Source organism: Apaloderma vittatum, unplaced genomic scaffold (assembly GCF_000703405.1).
Source record: "Apaloderma vittatum isolate BGI_N311 unplaced genomic scaffold, ASM70340v1 scaffold3557, whole genome shotgun sequence".
NCBI lineage: Eukaryota > Metazoa > Chordata > Aves > Trogoniformes > Trogonidae > Apaloderma > Apaloderma vittatum.
In genome coordinates, this window is record NW_009724433.1 from 107913 (window position 1) to 115548 (window position 7636).

Consider the following 7636-nt stretch of genomic DNA (forward strand, 5'->3'; position numbering starts at 1 on the left):
AGCAAAACCCTGTAGCTCTCCGTAACCAGCACCACTAACAAGACAGCGCTGATGAGCAGAGTGCATGCCTCCCAGCAGTGTTATGGTGGCTCACACTATGTGGTTTTCAGATCTGCTAAGCATTTTGGCATTGCGCCAGCAACTAACCAACCTGCCAGCAGCTCAGCGCTGGGCCCACACCGCACGACAGTTTAATTGTGAAGAGTGCAAGTGCCAAAATCTCCACGAGCACTTGCTTCTCCCAGGCTGGTGGCGGGAGAAGAGAGCAGAGCCAGGGAGCAGAGCCAGGCTCTCTGCCTATTTTCTTTAAAACTCGAAATCATTCCCAAAGCTCTAGGAGGTCCAGAGAAGTTGGCTGCCTGATATATAAAGGGAACCATCCCATTAGCTTCAAATCTGAGCACAGAGATGAATGGTGTGAGCCCTCTGCACTGCTCCTACAGCCAGAAGTGGCAGGGGTGTGCTCTGAAGAGGCAGCACAGCCCACTGCTGGGCAAACTTCTGCTATTTCGCAGCCAGCATACCCATCTTCACCCTAACCACCCATCTTCTCCCTGCCCACCCAACCCAGCAAGCACAGGAGACTCATGGTGGCTTACGTAGGGGCACGCTCCATCAGTTTGCTTTGGAGGGGGCATTTACAAGCCAGATCATCTCCAAAGCATCTCTGACCTATATAGAGGCCAATGCAAACCCTAAACAATCCCAGGAACTAGAATCTACAAATGACCCTCTTACATTTCCCCCTCCATGGCTGTGCTAAGTTCTTGACCTGTTATTGCACCTACAAACAGGATGGCAAAACTTTGTTTCTACTTGCTCCTGAATCTGGGTGCTGAGGGGTCTGGCAGAGGTGAGTGAAAACAAAGATGTTGAAGCTGTCTCCCACGATGTGGTGAGAAAAAGGGGACAATTAATGAAAAGAAATTATAAGAAATGTGGAAAACGTGAAAGTAAGTAGTCAGAGATGCAACAGAGAGATAAGACTCTGGAGGCACCTATGGTGTTCTGCTTTCCCGACATGAGTGTTGGCTTAGATGTGTGGGTTTCATTCAGGTCCTGTTAGACGATGAACAGACACAAATTTTTGACCTAGGCCTTCCCACTCCCAGATTCTGATCTGAAGCTACTGTTTTAAGCATGTGACTAAAAATGTCAACATCAATATTATCTTCTGCAGATTTTTCAGTCAGACACTGAGTAATCTACTGATTAATACAGCTAAGCACATCTTGTGCTGCAGGGACTGACTGTCATGGGAAAGAAGGAGAAATTGCCGTTGTCTTCACAAAAAATAATGTAAAAGTGGTGAGTTTCCACCTTTTTCAGAGTAACAAGGCAGGAGCCACTGTTTCTGAGTGTCCTGCAGCTGGACACACAGCCCCGCTTGCAATGGGGCCGAAATAGACTTTGCAGTTCACATGAAACTCAGCACTCACTACTTCAAGGGCTCATTCTACTAGTGGGAAAGGGGAACACATTTTTTTTCATAGGAGAAATCCAGAAGAGTGGGACTGGCTAAATTAGAGAGGAACCAAGTAAAATAGAAATAAAATTTTTAAAAAATGACAACAAAGGACGGTTTGCTACTAGAGATTCACAAAGAAAGGACACCGATTTCATGCAGAGGGGAGAGATTATTTGGTTTCATTGTTCAACTCAGGACTTCACCGCTTTGCTGAATAAATTCGGGACAAAGCATCAGGAACCTGCCTCTCCTGGGAAGAGGATGATGACCACCACAGCTGGACACTCCAGCTGCTCCACCGTGGCGACTCCCGGGCTTGTCTGTGCTTCGGCTCCTGCGCACGGCTGGCACGGAGCCTGCCTCACAGAAAACACAGAAGCCTGGCTGCACACAAGTGCCAACGCCTGACATTTCTCTGACCCTTGGAAAAGAGAAGAAAGGGGGGGGATCCTGTGTGTTGTACAAATATTTACCTAACACTTATATCAGCCAAACACAGAAGAGAATTAATCTGGAGGTAGCGATTTCCTTGGCGGGTAATTTGTACTTTCGTAGGCTAATTCCTAATGTGGTAGGAAATGATTTTCAGAAAATAATAGGATAAACACTCCCCTCAGAGAAAGTTCATAGTGTTCTGGTTCCTTCTCAGAAGATCAGCTTTTCTCTGGGGATCTCCATGGGGCACCCAGGGAGAAGGACCTGACTTTGCTCATACCTTCCTTGAGAGAGGGAGCTATAGAAAAGAGACATAGCTCCTCCAGCTTCTTGCAGCCACGAGACTTGCCGACGCCAACTGCTAATCGAGGTTTTCTCCCCAGCACAGGCCACAGGATTCAAGACATCATCTCACAAAGTCATAGGTGGCAGGCAGGGCCCTGCAGCTACATCCACTGCTCTCTCTCAGAGCACCAGAGCAAGGTGGTCTGCTGCAGGCTCAGCCCATCCTCAAACTCTCCAGGAGCACTGCTCGGCAGCCCAGCTGGCTGGAGCACTTTCTTGATGGGTACTTAAAGACAATAAGAATATGCCTGGAAAAAAAGCAGTAGGCTGGAACTCAAATACCTCAGCAAGCACTTCAGTATAATAAGAGAGAATGCCAGAACTATTAGCTTTGATGGTTTTCCTCCAGCCCCTCTATAAAACCGGTTCTGGGTAGGATGGGAAAAGGTAAAAAAATGTAAAGGCAGAAATCAAGAGACTGTCCCACAGCCAAACAAATAGCTGAAGATGTTGGGCCAGGCTTTGTTACTATTAACCTGTCAGAGAGATGCACCTGCCAGCTCCCAGCCTTTCTCTCTTCTGGGCATCATTTACCAAAGCACACTGATTGTTTTCCAGTCCTAGTATTTCACCCCAAACACCTCCAAGGAAGGTAACGCTGATGCAGGCACACCTTGCCAAAAGCAGCAGCCAGCCCTGCTGTCACATGTTTCCCCTCCCTAGCATCAGGACCAGCTTCCCCACGGCCATAAGGGATGGTTTAGGGCAGTGATTCACCCAAAATCCATCCCACAGCAAAGAAAGGCACAAGGCTTTCTGCTGGGTCAGCTTGCCCAACGGAGCTGGCTGGTGGCCACGCAAGCACCACAGCAGACCCCAGGGAGAAGGATACCACTGCAGCCAGGTAGAACAGCATTCACGCTTCCAGGACCTGCAGTTACACCATGTGTGGTGTAATGTCAGACCTGCTCCTTCATCATCCCTGCCTGTGACAGCACAGCTGGCACCAGAGCACAGTGGATGTGGAGATTTGTAAAATTTTGCGCCAAGAGGGACCTGACGAGCAAGAAGATGTTCTCAGAGGCACTGTGAAGGGACAGAAGGGCAGAGAGGCTCATGGCAATAACAGGAGTTTTGCACAGAGTGTACCCGAACTGTGTTTTTTATCTTCGCTCCAACCTCCAGGATGTTTTCCCTATGCCTATAACCAAACACTTGGATGACCTCCTTTCCACAAGTAGAGATATAGCTTGCTTTCTACTCTTCTGCACAGGTAGTCCAAGGTCCAAGCCTCATAGGGATCAGGCACTGCCCAGAAACTTGACAGTGCTTCTTCTTCAGAGAAAACGAGCCCTTTATCCCCGTGTTGCAACCAGGCAGGCTGGCAGCTGCCTGATGAGGACCCAAATGCCTGCTGGAGCTGAGCCTCAGCTGCCTCTCTGGATTTGAGACGGGAAGTCCTCAGGACTTGAGCTTGCTTCTGGAAATAGAGCAAGGTGGACACAAAGGAAAAAGGCTGAAGATGAGGCTGAGACAGATGCTGCATCCTACAGCAGAAACCTCTGCAAGAGGCAGGCGGTCTGAAGCCAGTTGCCTGCAGAGCCAGTGGACCAGTTAAGTGACAGAGAAGCTGTAACAAGAGGAAACAGGACGAAGATTATTCTTGCCTTGGGTCCAGTCAGGGCCCAGGGCTATGTCTGCCTCTTCTCAGCCATGCTTTTTATTGCTTTTGGGTTAAAAGTCAGCAAAGGAAGCTGCAGGAACAGCAAGTGGAGATGTGGAGATCTCATCCAGCAGTTATGACTCTGCCAGGGCAATGCACTTGAAGCCTAGTTCAAGAGAAAAAGTAAAAAAGCAGAAAGCCACAGAGAGAGATAACAGCAGTACCCAGGGAGCTATCAGGCCTAGGGGCAGGAGCATGACCAGAGCTGCTCTGTCTTTCTGGAGATTAGATCCAGCCACTATGGTGCCTCTGGCCCCAGTCAGCACTCAACATTTCAATTACCCTGTGGAGGTACCTGGCAATCGTGCAAGGGGGAAATCCCAGACCCGCTCAGGTGATCAGCTTCCCCTCTAAAGGATGAGATTTGATTACTCTGCTGTTGTTACTGCTGCTTACATAGCTGCAAATGCTATTAACGCCCACATGCTGTCCAGTCCTTTTGTAACCCTGCTAAACGATTTCACTCAGCAGCCTCAGGAAACAGCAGGTCCACAGGCTGGTTTGCACAGAAAGCATTTTCGTTCTGATCCAAGACCATCTTCCTCTTCTTTCGTTGCAACGACGAGGCATGAAAAACTGGCAGGTATGAAGCAGGGTTTTGTTTTCCATTACCTGCAGTGCCCACAGACCCCTCAGCATGGTGTGATGTTTTAACCCTCTCTTGGACGGTCTTATTTCTCCTCTTATCCTGGTTGAATCTTTCCAATTTGCTGTTATCCCACAGGACATCAATATGGTTTGAGGTCTTTCCCAGCACTATTCCCAGATGCACAAGTATGCAGGTACGGTAACTGATAGGTCCCAAATATTAATGTTTGGTGCCCTGCAAACAAACTAGTCCAAAAGATGCTGGGGAAGGTTGCTTGAAACTGAACATAACACAGGAGCTCAAACTCAGGGAGCTACTTGCAGTCTCTCACACACATAGGCATGAAACCTTCTGCCTTGAACACAAACCTCAGCTCTACTCCTGATCCCAGTTACACCCATTTAGATTATACCCCACTCACACAGGCAGTGCACTGGGAGTATGTTCACCCCACCACATGACACCAGGTGTCATGGGCATTGAGGCTGTGGTGCAACAAACAAATACTTCTGGCCAGTGAGATCACGGGGACAAGCTGTCACCCTGTGCTGTGCACCCCAGGCACGTGGAATGGTTTTCTGGATGCAGCAAGGCTGTCTCCTTGTCACCTGGCCAAGGCAGCGCTGCACCATGCTCTGGGAAAGAGGTTACTTAGAAGGTCTGATGTGCTTTTCACACACCCTGACCAGAGCAAACCTCTATTGCTAGTGCCATGCTGCAGGAGAAGCAACATTCCCCTCCTGATCTACCACACACACACATGCATGTAGCCCCACAACTCCAAGAGTACAAAACATGAAAAAGACATGTAAACTGACCTCCTAAAACCAGAAATGTGGAGGAAGGATAAAGTGAAAAGGAGTAGCCAACCGCTTCTGGGCACAGGGGTGACTGAAGGCTAGGTCAAGTCATGAATCACAGACGGGGCAAGAGAAACTACCAAAAAAAAGTCATTTGAGGATAGATCTGGGGCAAGAGAGTCTCTCTGGCTGCTTTTTTTAAGTCAATAAAATGCACAGGCAGAAAAGAGTGAACTCCTTGCCCTGAGATCAACGTCAGAACAACAGTCTTGGAGTTAGAGGATTCAGGAAGTTACGAGGAAGCCCTGCAAACCTTTCCATTTCTGGTTAGAGCAGAACCTGCAAATATGATTGCTGACCTCCTCCAGGGATAAATCACACGTTGGAGACTGTGTGTGCAGACATAAATTACTCTATTTTTCCTCCAGTCACAACTCTGATTCACTGCTTTGTGAAACTGCATAGTTTTGCTCTCGGTGAGTTTGCCAACTCTGACAATAAGCTACAAACATTAAAAGTAAAGTGTGATGGAGGAAAAGGCAGAGCACTGCACGCAGGAATGAGAGGAAAATGAGCAGACGTAACTTCCCAGGGCACTCATGCAGTTTCACTTCCAGACCCACCCACCAAATAATAATACCTTGATACTATTGCCCTCTAGGTATAGGAAATGTGCTTCATACAGGAAGGGAGGAACTGATATCCAATGGCTGGGGCAGTAACCTGCTTGTGGAAGATAAAATTCGAATCTTGCCTCTGCCACTATTTTTTTCCATTGCCCTAGCTAAATCACAAAATCCACCTATGCCACAGTTTATCTGGCAAATATTGCCTGCCTCCTGAAAGCTCAGGGAGGATATGCACATGGAAATGCATTTCTCAGTTTGATGTTGCTTCCAGTTGCATTATCCTTCAAAATTATGGGGCTGAGCTCGCACGTCAGCTTCAGAAATGCCTCTGTCTTAACCTAGTGCGTGCCAGTGTAAAAAAATGCCAAACTACTGCTGATTTGAACTTGCTAAGCTGAAGGCAGAGGAGCTTCAGGAGCCAATGCCAATGTCAAAGGGTGGCTATGGCTTGCAGCCAGCTGAGATACTCAGCCACAGCGACCCAGCTTTGGCTGTAATCCCCTGCCTGGGGCAATTGGAGCCAACAGAGGTCCTGTGCAACGGAGACATCCTCTCCTGCTCATCCTCACCTCTCTGACCATTCAACTTAAAACCTTCTCGCCTTCCTCTCTTCTGCAAAGTTGCACAAGGAGCCCTGAAGGATTAGACTGGGTAAGGGGAAAGAGCAGGACATTTTGTTTTTCAGGGGAAGGAGGCAACTGGCTCAAATGAAGCCTGAGAAGAAGAAAACCTACTGCTACTTTTAGGAACATAAGATAAAGACCTTAATTTTGGCACTACTAACTTCCACAGCAAAGCAGGGAGCAATGCCTTCCATTCTGCTACTCTTCCGCAGTAATCCATAGGTCATCTTAACAACACAAAACACACACCGAAGCTTTTAAATAATGAAACGTGTTTTCAACCTTACGGCCATAATGTCTGTGCAGTTAAAATCATTAACTGCTGGCAAGTTCAACTCCTTAATTTACAGAACACGTGACAGTCGTCCTGCAATCACAGCGTGCTTGTCCATGAGACGTTGTGCTGCACACAGGCTGACTCCGTACTTGCCTCCTCCTGCCATCAGAAGCAAACAGGCTCTCATTTTTTACATTCTTCATGTGCAACAATAGATTTCTCAAAACAGTCACAGCTAGTGTTAAAAAGAGTTGCTTCCAGCCATACCAAGATTAAGGGTATTTGAGTAGTTCACACAATGGTATCACACTTACCAAGCCAGGCATTTGCCAGTCATTGTCTTTAAAACATGGGATTTACATCAAACCATTTAGTGATGGGAGATCAAGATGTTTGACTTGCTTGAAACACAATATTTGCGGTGCTTGGAAAAATTGGCAGGTTGACAGAAGAGCACAGAATCAGGTGTTTTGCTACTAGTCTAAAGTTTTCATTTTTATTCCTGCTTTTAAGATCAAAATAATTTGCTACTTCACAGACTCCAGTTCCATGTTTTTCTTTTTTTTCCCCCCTCTTTTTTGGGGTAAACATTTGACGTTATTTTTTGAACATTATTTTTCAAACCTTTAATCCTGGAACATCTACATGGGTTTCCACCAATTCACTCCCAGTGACCACATCCTCTACTGCTGACTCACACTCTGCAGCTCTGCGTATGGTCTGCCTTTTTTTTATTATTATTAATAAAAATAATAACAATGACTTACAAAATTCCTATCTGGCCCTCAAGGTGACTGCCATAAAAAG